This window comes from Rhinolophus sinicus, linkage group LG10 (assembly GCF_036562045.2).
Source record: "Rhinolophus sinicus isolate RSC01 linkage group LG10, ASM3656204v1, whole genome shotgun sequence".
NCBI classification, from domain to species: Eukaryota; Metazoa; Chordata; class Mammalia; order Chiroptera; family Rhinolophidae; genus Rhinolophus; species Rhinolophus sinicus.
The window spans coordinates 33,715,903-33,727,123 of record NC_133759.1 but is presented as its reverse complement, the minus strand read 5'-3'; the positions used below and the strand labels follow the sequence as shown (position 1 = coordinate 33,727,123).

At 47.9% G+C, this 11,221-nt stretch overlaps 1 pseudogene; it reads left to right on the top strand.

The window, feature by feature from the left end:
- The first annotated feature begins 9,769 nt into the window (after nucleotides 1-9,769).
- LOC109455219 (isopentenyl-diphosphate Delta-isomerase 1) lies at nucleotides 9,770-10,472 on the top strand (annotated as a pseudogene).
- The last annotated feature ends 749 nt before the right edge of the window (nucleotides 10,473-11,221 follow it).

The following is an 11,221-nucleotide window of genomic DNA, read 5'->3' as shown; positions in this document are numbered from 1 at the left end:
AAAATTTTGGCAATGAGAAAAATCACCCAGAGAGAAGAATTAAAAAAAAAAAAAGGACAGGAGAGGGAGAGAGTTCAAGTCAAATATGTTCATAGTATGTTTCTTTCATAGCTTCTGGGTTTCTGGTAAAGTTTTACCCCACTCCAAGTCTTCATGGTACAAGAAGGCTGCTAGAGCTCTAGCCATCACATCTGTATTATAGGCACCAGAATGGAGAAATGCACAGGAAGGGCATTCTACCTCCCTTTGAAAGAAACTTTCCAGAAAGTTCCACATGATAATTCTACTGAATGTCTTTGGCCACAACTTAGCTACATAGCCATAGCTAGCTGCAAGGAAAATATTGTCACGGCCGTCTTTGGGAAAAGCAATCTTCCTCACCCACGCTTAGAACCAAAGGCACTCTTGTTTCGTGGAATTCAATAGGCAAGCAGAGACCACACACTGCTAAGGGTGACCTGGAGCATGCGAATCCACTTCTTAGGAGAGAAAAGCCCTCTATTTTGTCCCTCAGAGGCATCATGTTAAGACAATAGGCCTACTAAGTCACAAAGAGGGCACTCACGAGAGTCTCAGCACTGCGGTTTGTGTAAGCACAATCTCAGAGTGGCCGTATGCTCCAAAAGTGGCACCTCTGCCTCGGATCCCTCTCCTCTTGGTGCCTTCCTAGGGGACGGGCAAGGAGTTTGTGGCTGGGTGGGGAATAGCTAAGCCTACTGGCATGCAGGGCTGACGGCTTCTGAACTCTGGGAAATACCACCAGGCATTTCCAGGCAGATGGGGGCTTTAGGGAATTACTTATGATTCATGCCAGTCTGTGGGGTGTGTCTGTGCCAGAGAGAAAAACATTGCAAATATTTTCTCAGTCACTCACAAGCCCATGTGTCATTTGCTGAGGGCCCAAATAGGAGCCAGACACATCTACCCAGATATTTCTTGCAGGTTTTCTTCCTACAGTTCTGCTCTCAGTCGAGAAAAGCACCAATGGAAGAAGTCCTTCAATGGATGGCAGCTGGATGTGAAGAAGAGAGACCTAGAAGTTTCAGCTTGGAAGAAGCTGGGATACAAGCGACTCCTCATGCCATGCTAGGGGTGATGCACGACAGACCTTCATGCAGAGGCCTGTTCCACCACGCCACAGATGGTTACTCTTCTCAGAGTGTACCACCTCCTGAGCCTCGGCTTCTCATCTGTCAAATGAGGGTGGTAATCCTGGCCCTGCCCCCTTGCCCGTGTCGAGAAGGGGGTTGATCCGCAGAGTCCTCCAGGCTGTCATTTGTCAGAAAGCCCACGATCATCTATGCTGTACAGACCAGCGTGCGCTGCTACAAGTCTCTGGGTTTTTTTAAAAATACCTTTAGGAAAATTATAAAAGTATTACATGTTCGCTATTAAAATAACCAGGAAACACAATCCCCCAAAAGGCAATCAAAGAGAGAAAAGAGCTGTTTAATATCTCAGCCTATGTTCTTACAGTTTCCAATACCTAAGTATGTTTTCAATAGGACCGTACTTTATATAGGGTTCTGTAATCTCTCATTTTTCACTCAACAATATGCCATGAGTTTCTTTCTGTCAATAAGCATACTTCCATGACATGTTTTAATGCTTCTAGGACATTCTGTCAATGCCGTATTCAGTCCTGAACGGAAGATCAGCATTACTGATTTTTCTTTTGCCTCAAGTCCCAATAGGCCCAGCACAGAACTGTTACTGGTCCTGTCTTTATTTAAAAATTTGCCGTTTTGTTCACCATGGATTGACTTTCATTTGTTAAAATATTACTTATCTTGATTATGGGGTTTCTTGTCACCCCCTTACATTCTGCACCTTAGGCAGGTACCTCACTTGCTTCACCCTAGTCCCAGTCCTGTGTCATATGGGTAGTCCATACTTTACGTCACTAATTGTTGGGATTCTAAGATTGTTTCCACCTTTTCCAGTTTATTTGTCTCTGTATTTCCAGCACCCAGCACAGTGCTTGATACTTGGTAGGAACTAGATAAATATTTGTCAAAAGAGAGCAGGAATGAATGAATTGGTGAAGGACGGAAACACTACAATGATCATTCTTGTGGGGAGTGGGTATCAGGAGAGAAGTACAGGATGCAGAAGCCACAGCAACCAGGGAAGCACACCACCCACATGTCCACCACACAGAGCCCAGGAGAGGAGGCAGCCCACATCATGTGGCAGGGGACAGCTCTCTGGTGGTCAGGGTGTCTTCTCAGTGTATACATTGCACAGGTCCACCTGGAGGCCCCTTTGGTGGTCCCCACCATTTCCCAATGGAGCCAGTGCTACTCTGGCCTGGACCTAGCTCAGACAGCTGAACCAAAACACTGCCACGTCCCCACTGTGGGGCTAGCACATGCTCATGCAGAGACACACACACCCAGCCCCGAGGGCCTCCCTCACACAGGCTGACTCAGGAGCTCACTTGGACACTGGGCTGCAGGCCCGCTGACCGGAGCAGTGGGCCTGTGCCCCAGTATCCAGTTGCCTCTCCACAGCAACGGCAACACGGGATTTTCCCAGCCCTAACCAAGGTGTGGAATTTTAAAACAACAAAGCCAGAACCCAAGAGAGGAAATTCTAAGAACATGAAATAAGTCAGAGGAGCAGAGGTGGGTGTTTATTTTCCATTGATTGCCTGGTCCTGTGCCTCCCTCCCCCAACTCCAAATGTGGGGGAGGGGGGCGTGTGGGGGGCGGGGTCCGGATTCAGTTGTCAGCACCACAAATCTAAAGGAAACCCATCTTCCTGTGTTTGCCAAGGAACAATGCTGGAGAGGCCATTCCAAGGGCTGCAGTTTTCCTCAGCACAGAAGAATTTAGGTCCCAGTGCATTCCTTGGAGAGGGGCCTGACAAGGAATTTCTGGATGTAAACATTTCTGTTCCATCACTCAGGGACATTTGGGACACACAGGCTATGATCCCCACTGGTCTCCTGAGATGAGACCCATACTGTCCACACCAGCTGAGGACCTCACCATGCATTTGGCGTCCTGGCCTCACCTTGCAGCCAAGCAGCTGAATGAAGAGTTTGGTCTGTCTGCCTCCTTACTCTCTATCTCCCAACACTGCTTTCTGTTCTCTCCCCTTCAGCTCTTATCAGGTTTTTATCACTCCTTTCCTGGACTATTGCCCAAGTCCAGCTTTCCTGGCCCTGACCCTCCTTGCTTCATTCATTCAGGACCTTTATGGTAGCCAAACACACCACTCTCATCTCCTGCATGCTACCCCCCACCCCCCAACCCCACCAGCCAGGGACAAAAAAACAGGAAGTTCCATGACCAGATCTTCAGTATCCGAACCTCCACCAAACACCTCCTCAGGGATGAAGGATTGGACAGCTGCCCTTTTCAGAGGCAGAAATGGCTACCTTGAAGGGGAAGAAGTGTCCGTGAAGCAGGTGTTGAAAGACCAACCAATGTTTACTGAGTACCTACTGGGTACTAGGTGCCATACTAGATGCTTTATCGGCCTTAATCTCTCAATCTCCACAATACCCAAAGCATCCTGCCGAGCCCCAATCCTCTGAACCCTCCTCACAGGCCCACTACTGTGCCTTCCGCAGGATGGTGGCTTCATAAACCAGTCAATATCATGGAGTCAACTCAGGTGAACACCCTGATCCTTGCTGTGACTCAGCTGGCCACCTGGCATGTGTTTGTGGGTAGGCAAGCCAGGGCTCTGCTTGGGGGCCACTCAGACCACATGCTCTTCTCTTGGCCTCCACACACAAGGTTCCTTCTGTCTAGAATACTATTTCCCCCTCCAAGCTATTGGACCGGCTGTCTTGGTGCATCAGTGGACTACTTTGGTTCCCCTCTTTTTCTAAACCACATCTGGTCTCAAAGCACCCCTGCCGGAGTCCTGATCCTGAGTTCCCGCTGGCCTGACAGTTCTCACGGCCCTGTCCTCCACCTGAAGGTGCTGTGGGCTCTGCGGGGCGGCAGAGAGGGGGCCTGCCCCAGAGCTGCTGCCTGGCGTTCTCTGACGGGAGGGGACCGAACTTGTGCATTCAGGGAGTTCAGTGAACACCCTGTTCACATTCCTGCGCCAGCCGGAATGCGGACAGGGGACAAGCCAAAGGCCGCATTCCTCAGGATGCGACAGCGCAGCCCGGGCCCCGCCCAACCCCGCCCCGGCCCCGCCCCCGTGACGCGGATCCTGAGCCCGTGAGGGCGCCCCCTGGCGGCACAGGCGGCAAGAGGCGGGGCGGGCGCCCTCCGCCCTCCTCTCCGTATCCACTGACTGTCTTTTTATTTGCTGCCAATCCAATCAGATAAAAACCAATGGCTCCCCAGAGCCCTAACAGCAAAGTCCCAACCCCAAGGCGACTTCCTCTCCAGGTTTCCCATCCTGTACCCAGGGAGCCTGCCTTGACCTTCCCTAATGCTCCTGCACTCCTGGGCTTGCTCCCAGGCAGGTACCCCGCAGAATCTCCCACCCTTGAGTGTCATCTCCTCCCCACAGGTACCTTGGGGACCAGAGACCTAAATGAATGAGCCTCAGGCCTCACCCTATGCCAGCAAGGTGACTTCCCTGCTCCACCGAGGACTGTCCCAAGTCCCTGGGACCCTAGGCTGAAAACTGAGAAAATGGGCAAGTAGGTCTGTACATTGGTCCCCACTGGAAAAAGCACCATTGCTCCATAGCAAAGATGGCTGCTGCTGATGGGAGTTGAAGCCTCAAGAAAATTGAAAACCACTGGGCTGAGGCTGATGTTTAGAAACCCCTCACATCACATGCACACACAACTATACCGAGGGCAACTAATTGGCCGGGTTGTGGTGCAGTCACACCCCACGCACATAACTTTTTCAGTATAAATTTTATCTTTGCCTTAACCAAGCTTTATTATTTTTGTGCTTTTAGGTTAACATACCTGTGAAATAACCACCCTCAAGAAAGCAAATAATCTTAACTATCCTGTAATCCAATCACTGCCTTGTTTCTCCCACCTTCCTGTAATCTTCCTTACGTTCCCTCCTTAATCTCAAATGCATAAAAGAAACTGCACAACTGTTACTCTCCAGGGCGTTTGAGATCTTGCTTCCCAGTATATGTTGTCAGTTTTGCTTCAGATAAGCTCTTATTAAAACTCTCTACAGGTCTGGACATTTCTTATGTCGACAACCCCAAACCAGGACTGGGCTGTATCTGGTGCAAGTCACTTCCACCCTCCAGGGAATTGTAGGGGAGGAGCGTGTACTATTTACTTCCTCCTGCATGAGAGGACAGTTTGTCTCCGCAAATACCTGGTCACCAGGAATGTTGGACAGTGCCGTGCAGGGAAGGCCTGGGCTTCCATCCATTTTCTGAGCTTGTTGACATGCATCTTTCTTAGGGGGAAAGAAGCTGCAGCCTAACACTGTTTGGATATGGAAATTTGCATGTTTATCAGCCTACTACCAGTTAAGGACTCACCCTGTGGTTAAAGTGACACCTGAGAAGCCAGTAATGAAACAAAGCATGCCTGGAACTTGTATTGCTCATCATCAGGAAGGGTTGTGAATGTTGCCAGGAAAGGTGGGAAAGCAGAAGCCAAACTCCCATTGGCTGACACTTTGGCTGCAGGAAAAGGTGGAGATTCAGGAGAGCTGGATTGGAATGTGGGCTTGATATCTGGCTTACTTCGCTTGCTTGGTTTCTCAGCCTCTAAGAGGAAGAAAATACAGTGGTCTCTTCCTACCTGGCAGGGGTGTTGCCCACAGCATCTGGAGGTAGGCCTAGAGTGACAAGGTGGCAATAGGCCATGCAGCCCTTATTTGAGGTGGCAGCCCTGATGCCAGGTCTGCCTCTTCTCCATGACACAGAAAACGGACACTCCAGAAGTTTTACACCATGCTGGCAGTTCATCAAATGGCAGTGTCAGGGTTCTGTCTCAGTGGGATGTCAGGGCGCTAGAGTGCTAATGACTAAAGTTAGATGCAAGAGAAGCCCCAGTGATGAGCCTATCCATTTTACAAACTTTTGCTGAACCCAGGCCCTACCCCCAAGAGACTTACTGCTCACTGGGGAAGGCAGACACCCAGCCGGGCCAGTATAATGCAGGGTGATAAGTGACAAGATAGAGGCACACCCAGGATGCAGTGGGAGGACTGAGGACAGGTGCTGGCCCAGCCTGGGGCAGAGCGTGGACAGAATGGGTCCTGTGGAAGGGGCTGTTCTCCGGGGAAGTCCTGAAAGAGTTGGGACTGGCCAGGGGAAGTAGGGCGGGAGGAAGGTTCTGCCAGAAGACTGAACTCTAATTCTTGCCTCTCCTCTAGCGTGCACATGCCACTGTGCTGATTTTTTGCTAAAGAATCTCCATGGATTTTGCTGATTGTGTGGTTAGACTGACTAGCCTTTAAGCCATGAGTTCTGAGGTCACTTTCTGAAGATGAAAGGGCCCAGGTGGAGATCTGGTTTCAGGGATGAATTGGCCCCAGAAATTCACCCCTTCCCATGGAGTTGCTTCATGCCAGGGTCCTCTTCACTGATGTGTGGAGCTCCATCTCACTCCCCACAACCCCTGTGCACCTAGTATGTGCAGCAGAACTGGGCAGGGAGGGCCAGCTCCCATCTGCAGTTAATGTTCCCGTACACTTAGCTGAATGGCCCTCTGAACCCCACTCTACCCTGTGTTTAAAATCAATAGAAGTCTACCAGGCCTTACCTTTCCCGTATTAAGAAAAATTAATTGAAATAATAAACTCTTTGAAAAACTGTAGTTGTCAAAAGTATTATTATACAGAGCAATGTCTCTTAAACGTGAGTGTGCCTCAGGATCATCAGCTGGTGGGAAATGGGGGAAGGTTTTGTTTAAAATGTATTTTCCTCGACCCTCTCATAGAGTCTGAGGCAGGAAGTCACAAGTGGGGCCCAGGAATCTGCATGTTTGCCAGTCATCCGAAGGACGCCTGATGCCATTGGTCTTCGGATGGCACTTTGACAGGAACTGATACAGATGACGTGACATCTGTTCTCATTAAATCCACCTAAATGAACTGTCCTTCTGTCAAGATTTGAACAAATACCATGAGATTCTTTTTTATCTTCTGGCCCAGAGAAGAAGTACACAGGGATTGGAGCTGAGAGGGTAGCCCTGAATTCTGCCGCATGGGGAGTCCACAAAGTAGACATACTGCAATGAGCATGGAAGAGGGGCCACACAACAGAAGGTTACCACCTTATCCTTCTCTTGTTACAGGAATGGGACCCTCATGAAGCAGACCGAAAACAGACCAAAAGCATCCAATCTGAAGTGCCTCCGCTAGAATCTGAACCAAATCCCAAAGGTCAGCGATCCATAGCTGACAGCCCCAGTGTCAGTACAATCTTCACAAAGCCCAGTGCTTAGGCCCTGGGCCTACAGCAAGCTCTAAGAATTGTCAGCACAGGAATACTGAACTGTTAGCAGTGGCTCCCACCAGTGATCTCCAAACGCTTTTGACCTGCGCCTCAGCTTCCAAACATGTTTTTGCTTGTACCCCTGATATAGCACAGGGTGGTACTCCTACCGTGAGCTACTACGGATGTCAAGGCACAGCTAGTTTTGATACTATGGTAACGCTCATCATAAATGATATAATAGATAGGATTTCAAATAGTTTTGACAGGTTTGAATTTGAGAGTTGATGTCTTGTCAGATCTGTTTAGACTGTCATTGTTTTGATGTCATAATGCAGCTAAGAGCTCATACAAGGGAGTGGAAGTGACAGCTCAGTCATTTATCTTTCTCTGGTTCACTTGTGCAGGCACCCTTAGTCTTCATAGGAATCATAAAAAGCTACGTGTGTGTGCTATAAGGATTACTTTAGTTAAATTATGCAATATGCTCCATAAATCCAGTCCCCCAGGAACATGTAAACCATGCTAGGTCCTGTCATGGCGTCCCCCCAGTCTCCCCTCAGAAGATCACACATGCTTGGCTGATACAGGGCTGTTTGATATACTACCCAGTGAGATAGCCAGCACCAATCTGGATACCAAGTGAAGTTCCATTCTTATTTTTAGATTAAAAGCATAAATACATAAATAAAAGTTCTAATATTTTCTTCCTGTACCTCCAACAAATCACCTTGCATACCCCAATTTGGAGATGGCTGAGCTAAAAGGATCCTCCCACCCCAGGGCCCCACGTCTCTGAAAGCCAGCCTTCCTCTCTCAGGAAGGGACCCAGCAGCAGTCAGTCCCCTGAAAACCAGGCAGGCAGGCCGCTGCAACTGGAAGGAGTTCTGACAGAACAGAAAAATCACATGCTCCAGTTCAGACTTCCACTTTGGCATCTGCAAGTGCCAAGCTCTCCATGTTCCCCAGGTTGGGGCGTGGGGGTAGGCAGACTGAAGACTGTGCTGAAGGCCATAGTAAAGTGGAGCAGGACCCATAGAGTTTGGGGGATGGCCTTGGGGTCTCTAGTTCAAACTGGGACTGCATTCTTGAGATTTGGGGGGGACAGTGGCCAGGTTCCTGGCCCTAGCATGGGGAAACAGCGCCCCCTGGTGGCTAGGACACATCATGCCTCGGAACCTCAGCGCCCCTTCTGTTTTAATATTTGCCAAATCCTCAGTTCGATATTCAAGTATTGTGGCATAATTATTTACACAGACGTGGGTAGGAAAGACTTAGGTTCCCATCTGGGCTCATTTGTGTGATCCCAGGCAAATTAACTTCTCTGAGCCTTAGTATCCTCAGCATTAAAATAGGGTAAGCTGACTTCTTAGAGATGTTTCCATGGGTAAATAAGATGATACGTGAAAAGCAGTACAGTTCCTAGCACATAGGAAGGACTTGCGCTATGATGGTGGACGTGATGATTGATATTGATGCCTCTATACATTTAAAAACACTTAGAAAATATCTCTAGGCACAGCCCTGGAGGGAGAATTGGAGTTCCTGAGCAGAAACGCGGGTTTTTGTGCTAATAGACATGGGTGAGCAGTGAAACATTTTGGACAGGTGTGGTAAGCATGAGTGTGTGTGCGCGTGCGTGTGTGTGTCTGCGGGTGTGTATGTGTGCACACAAGCACGGTCACAACAGAAAGGCAGAGAGCTCTGGAAGATCTCAGTGCGCGTCCCAGAGGGGAGACATGGTGACAAGACAGTGTCACTTATTCCCCTAATCGCAGTGCAGAACTAAGCTCTGAAGGAGGATAAGAGTTAATGAATTCATGAAATAATTACTTATTAACCTACCACTGTGTTTCCCCAGATATAAGGCTGGGTCTTATATGAATTTTTGCTCCGAAAGACGCATTAGGGCTTATGTTCAGGGAATGTCATCCTGAAAAATCATGCTAGGGCTTATTTTCCGGTTAGGTCTTATTTTCGGGGAAACATGGTATGTGCTGGGCAGGATTAATAAAATTGAACAAACACCCATCACAAGACAATTTCAAATAGAGATCAATGCTAAACAGCAGAGCTGGTTCTAACCCAGTGGGGATGGCGGGGGGACAGTCTAGACTGGTGGTCTGAGGACTTTATAATTGTATTCCTATTCCCTGCAGCCACCAGGACAGAACAATTGGAAGTGCACAAAGCCAGACCCAGGCAGAGTAAAGATTCCTCTGCTCAGAGGGCCTTCCAGAGGTGCGTCACCAGCCAGCTCTTAGAAATGTGCTTGGGCCTACACAGTCCAGAAGCAACCAGGAAAAAGTATGAGGTGCCCTCTCTCGATCACTCTTGCTCCACCACCGGGACTCCATCTAACTAAAATTGGGTTCTGTTAAAAGCTAGTAACCATCTTGAGGACGGCTGGCGGCTGAGTTTTCTGGGACAGAGCAGACATCCTGTAACTATGCCGGAAATCACCACTGACATAGCCTGGATGAGCAACAGGTTAAGCTCCTGGCAGAGATGTGCATACTTATCGATGAAAGTGACAACAAGATTGGGGCTGAGACCAAAAAGAATTGTCACCTGAAAACATCGAGAAAGGATTATTGCATCGAGCTTTTAGTGTCTTCTTATTCAACACGGAAAATAAGCTCCTGTTACAGCAGAGATCGGATGCTAAAATCACCTTTCCAGGTTGTTTTACCAATACTTGCTGTAGTCATCCCTTAAGCAACCCAACAGAGCTTGAAGAAAATGATGCCATGGGAGGAAGACGAGCAGCACAGAGGCATTTAAAGGCTGAATTCGGAATTCCCCTGGAACAGGTTCCTCCAGAAGAAATTAAGTATCTAACACGGATTCACTATAAGGCACAGTCTGATGGTATCTGGGGAGAACATGAAATTGATTACATCTTGTTTGTGAGGAAGAGTATAACTTTGAATCCAGGCCCCAATGAGATTAAAAACTATTGCTATGTGTCAAAAGAAGAAATGAAAGAAATACTGGAAAAGGCAGCCAGTGGTGAAATTAAGATAACTTCATGATTTAAAATCATTGCTGAGGCTTTTCTCTTTAAATGGTGGGATAATTTAAGTCATTTGAGTTAGTTTGTTGACCATGAGAAAATACATAGAATGTGAATATGGAAATGAATGATTAGTAAAGTACTAAAAAATTTCCCTCCTTAGTAAACTTAAAATCATTTTTAAAAAGTAAATATAACCCGTCTAAACACTGACAAGTTGGAGCCAATTAGTGAAGCTCTTCATTTTGGGATGTGGGGACATTTTGAGGACACTTGCAGAGCACTTTGCTAACTGCCAGGTGCTGCCTGTGTCATTAAATGTTTATCATAGACCACAAAAGTATTTGCTTAGCTACTTCTAAACAGTTCAAATTACCTTTCCATGTTAGAGGTTAGACGAGAATGGGTTTGAGGTAACTAGATGGTCTGCATTCTGATTTATATTGGCCTGTTCTCAGAATACAGGGCACAGACCGGCTATGCATAAAATGGAACTTGGGTCATATGCTGCAGCAGGGCTTCTTACCGTTGGTACTGCTGACATTGCGGCTGGATACTTCTGTCGTGGAGGCTCATACTGTGCACTGAAGGGTGTGTGGCAGCGCCCGTGGGCTCTACCTGCTAATTCCATTACCATCCATCCCCCGTCACAGCCACAGTGACATCAAATGCCATGTCTGCCGGGAGGCAATGTTGCCCCAGTTGAGAACCACTGTTCTACAAATTCACGGGGTGGGTGGGTGTGGAATATGTGTGCTACATTGTACGTTGATCAGTGCACTTTTTTCAAACTCTTGCCACAGACTTCTCAGATTTAAAATTTCAAGACAGCTTTATTTTTCTTGAATGCTATATAATGGAAAA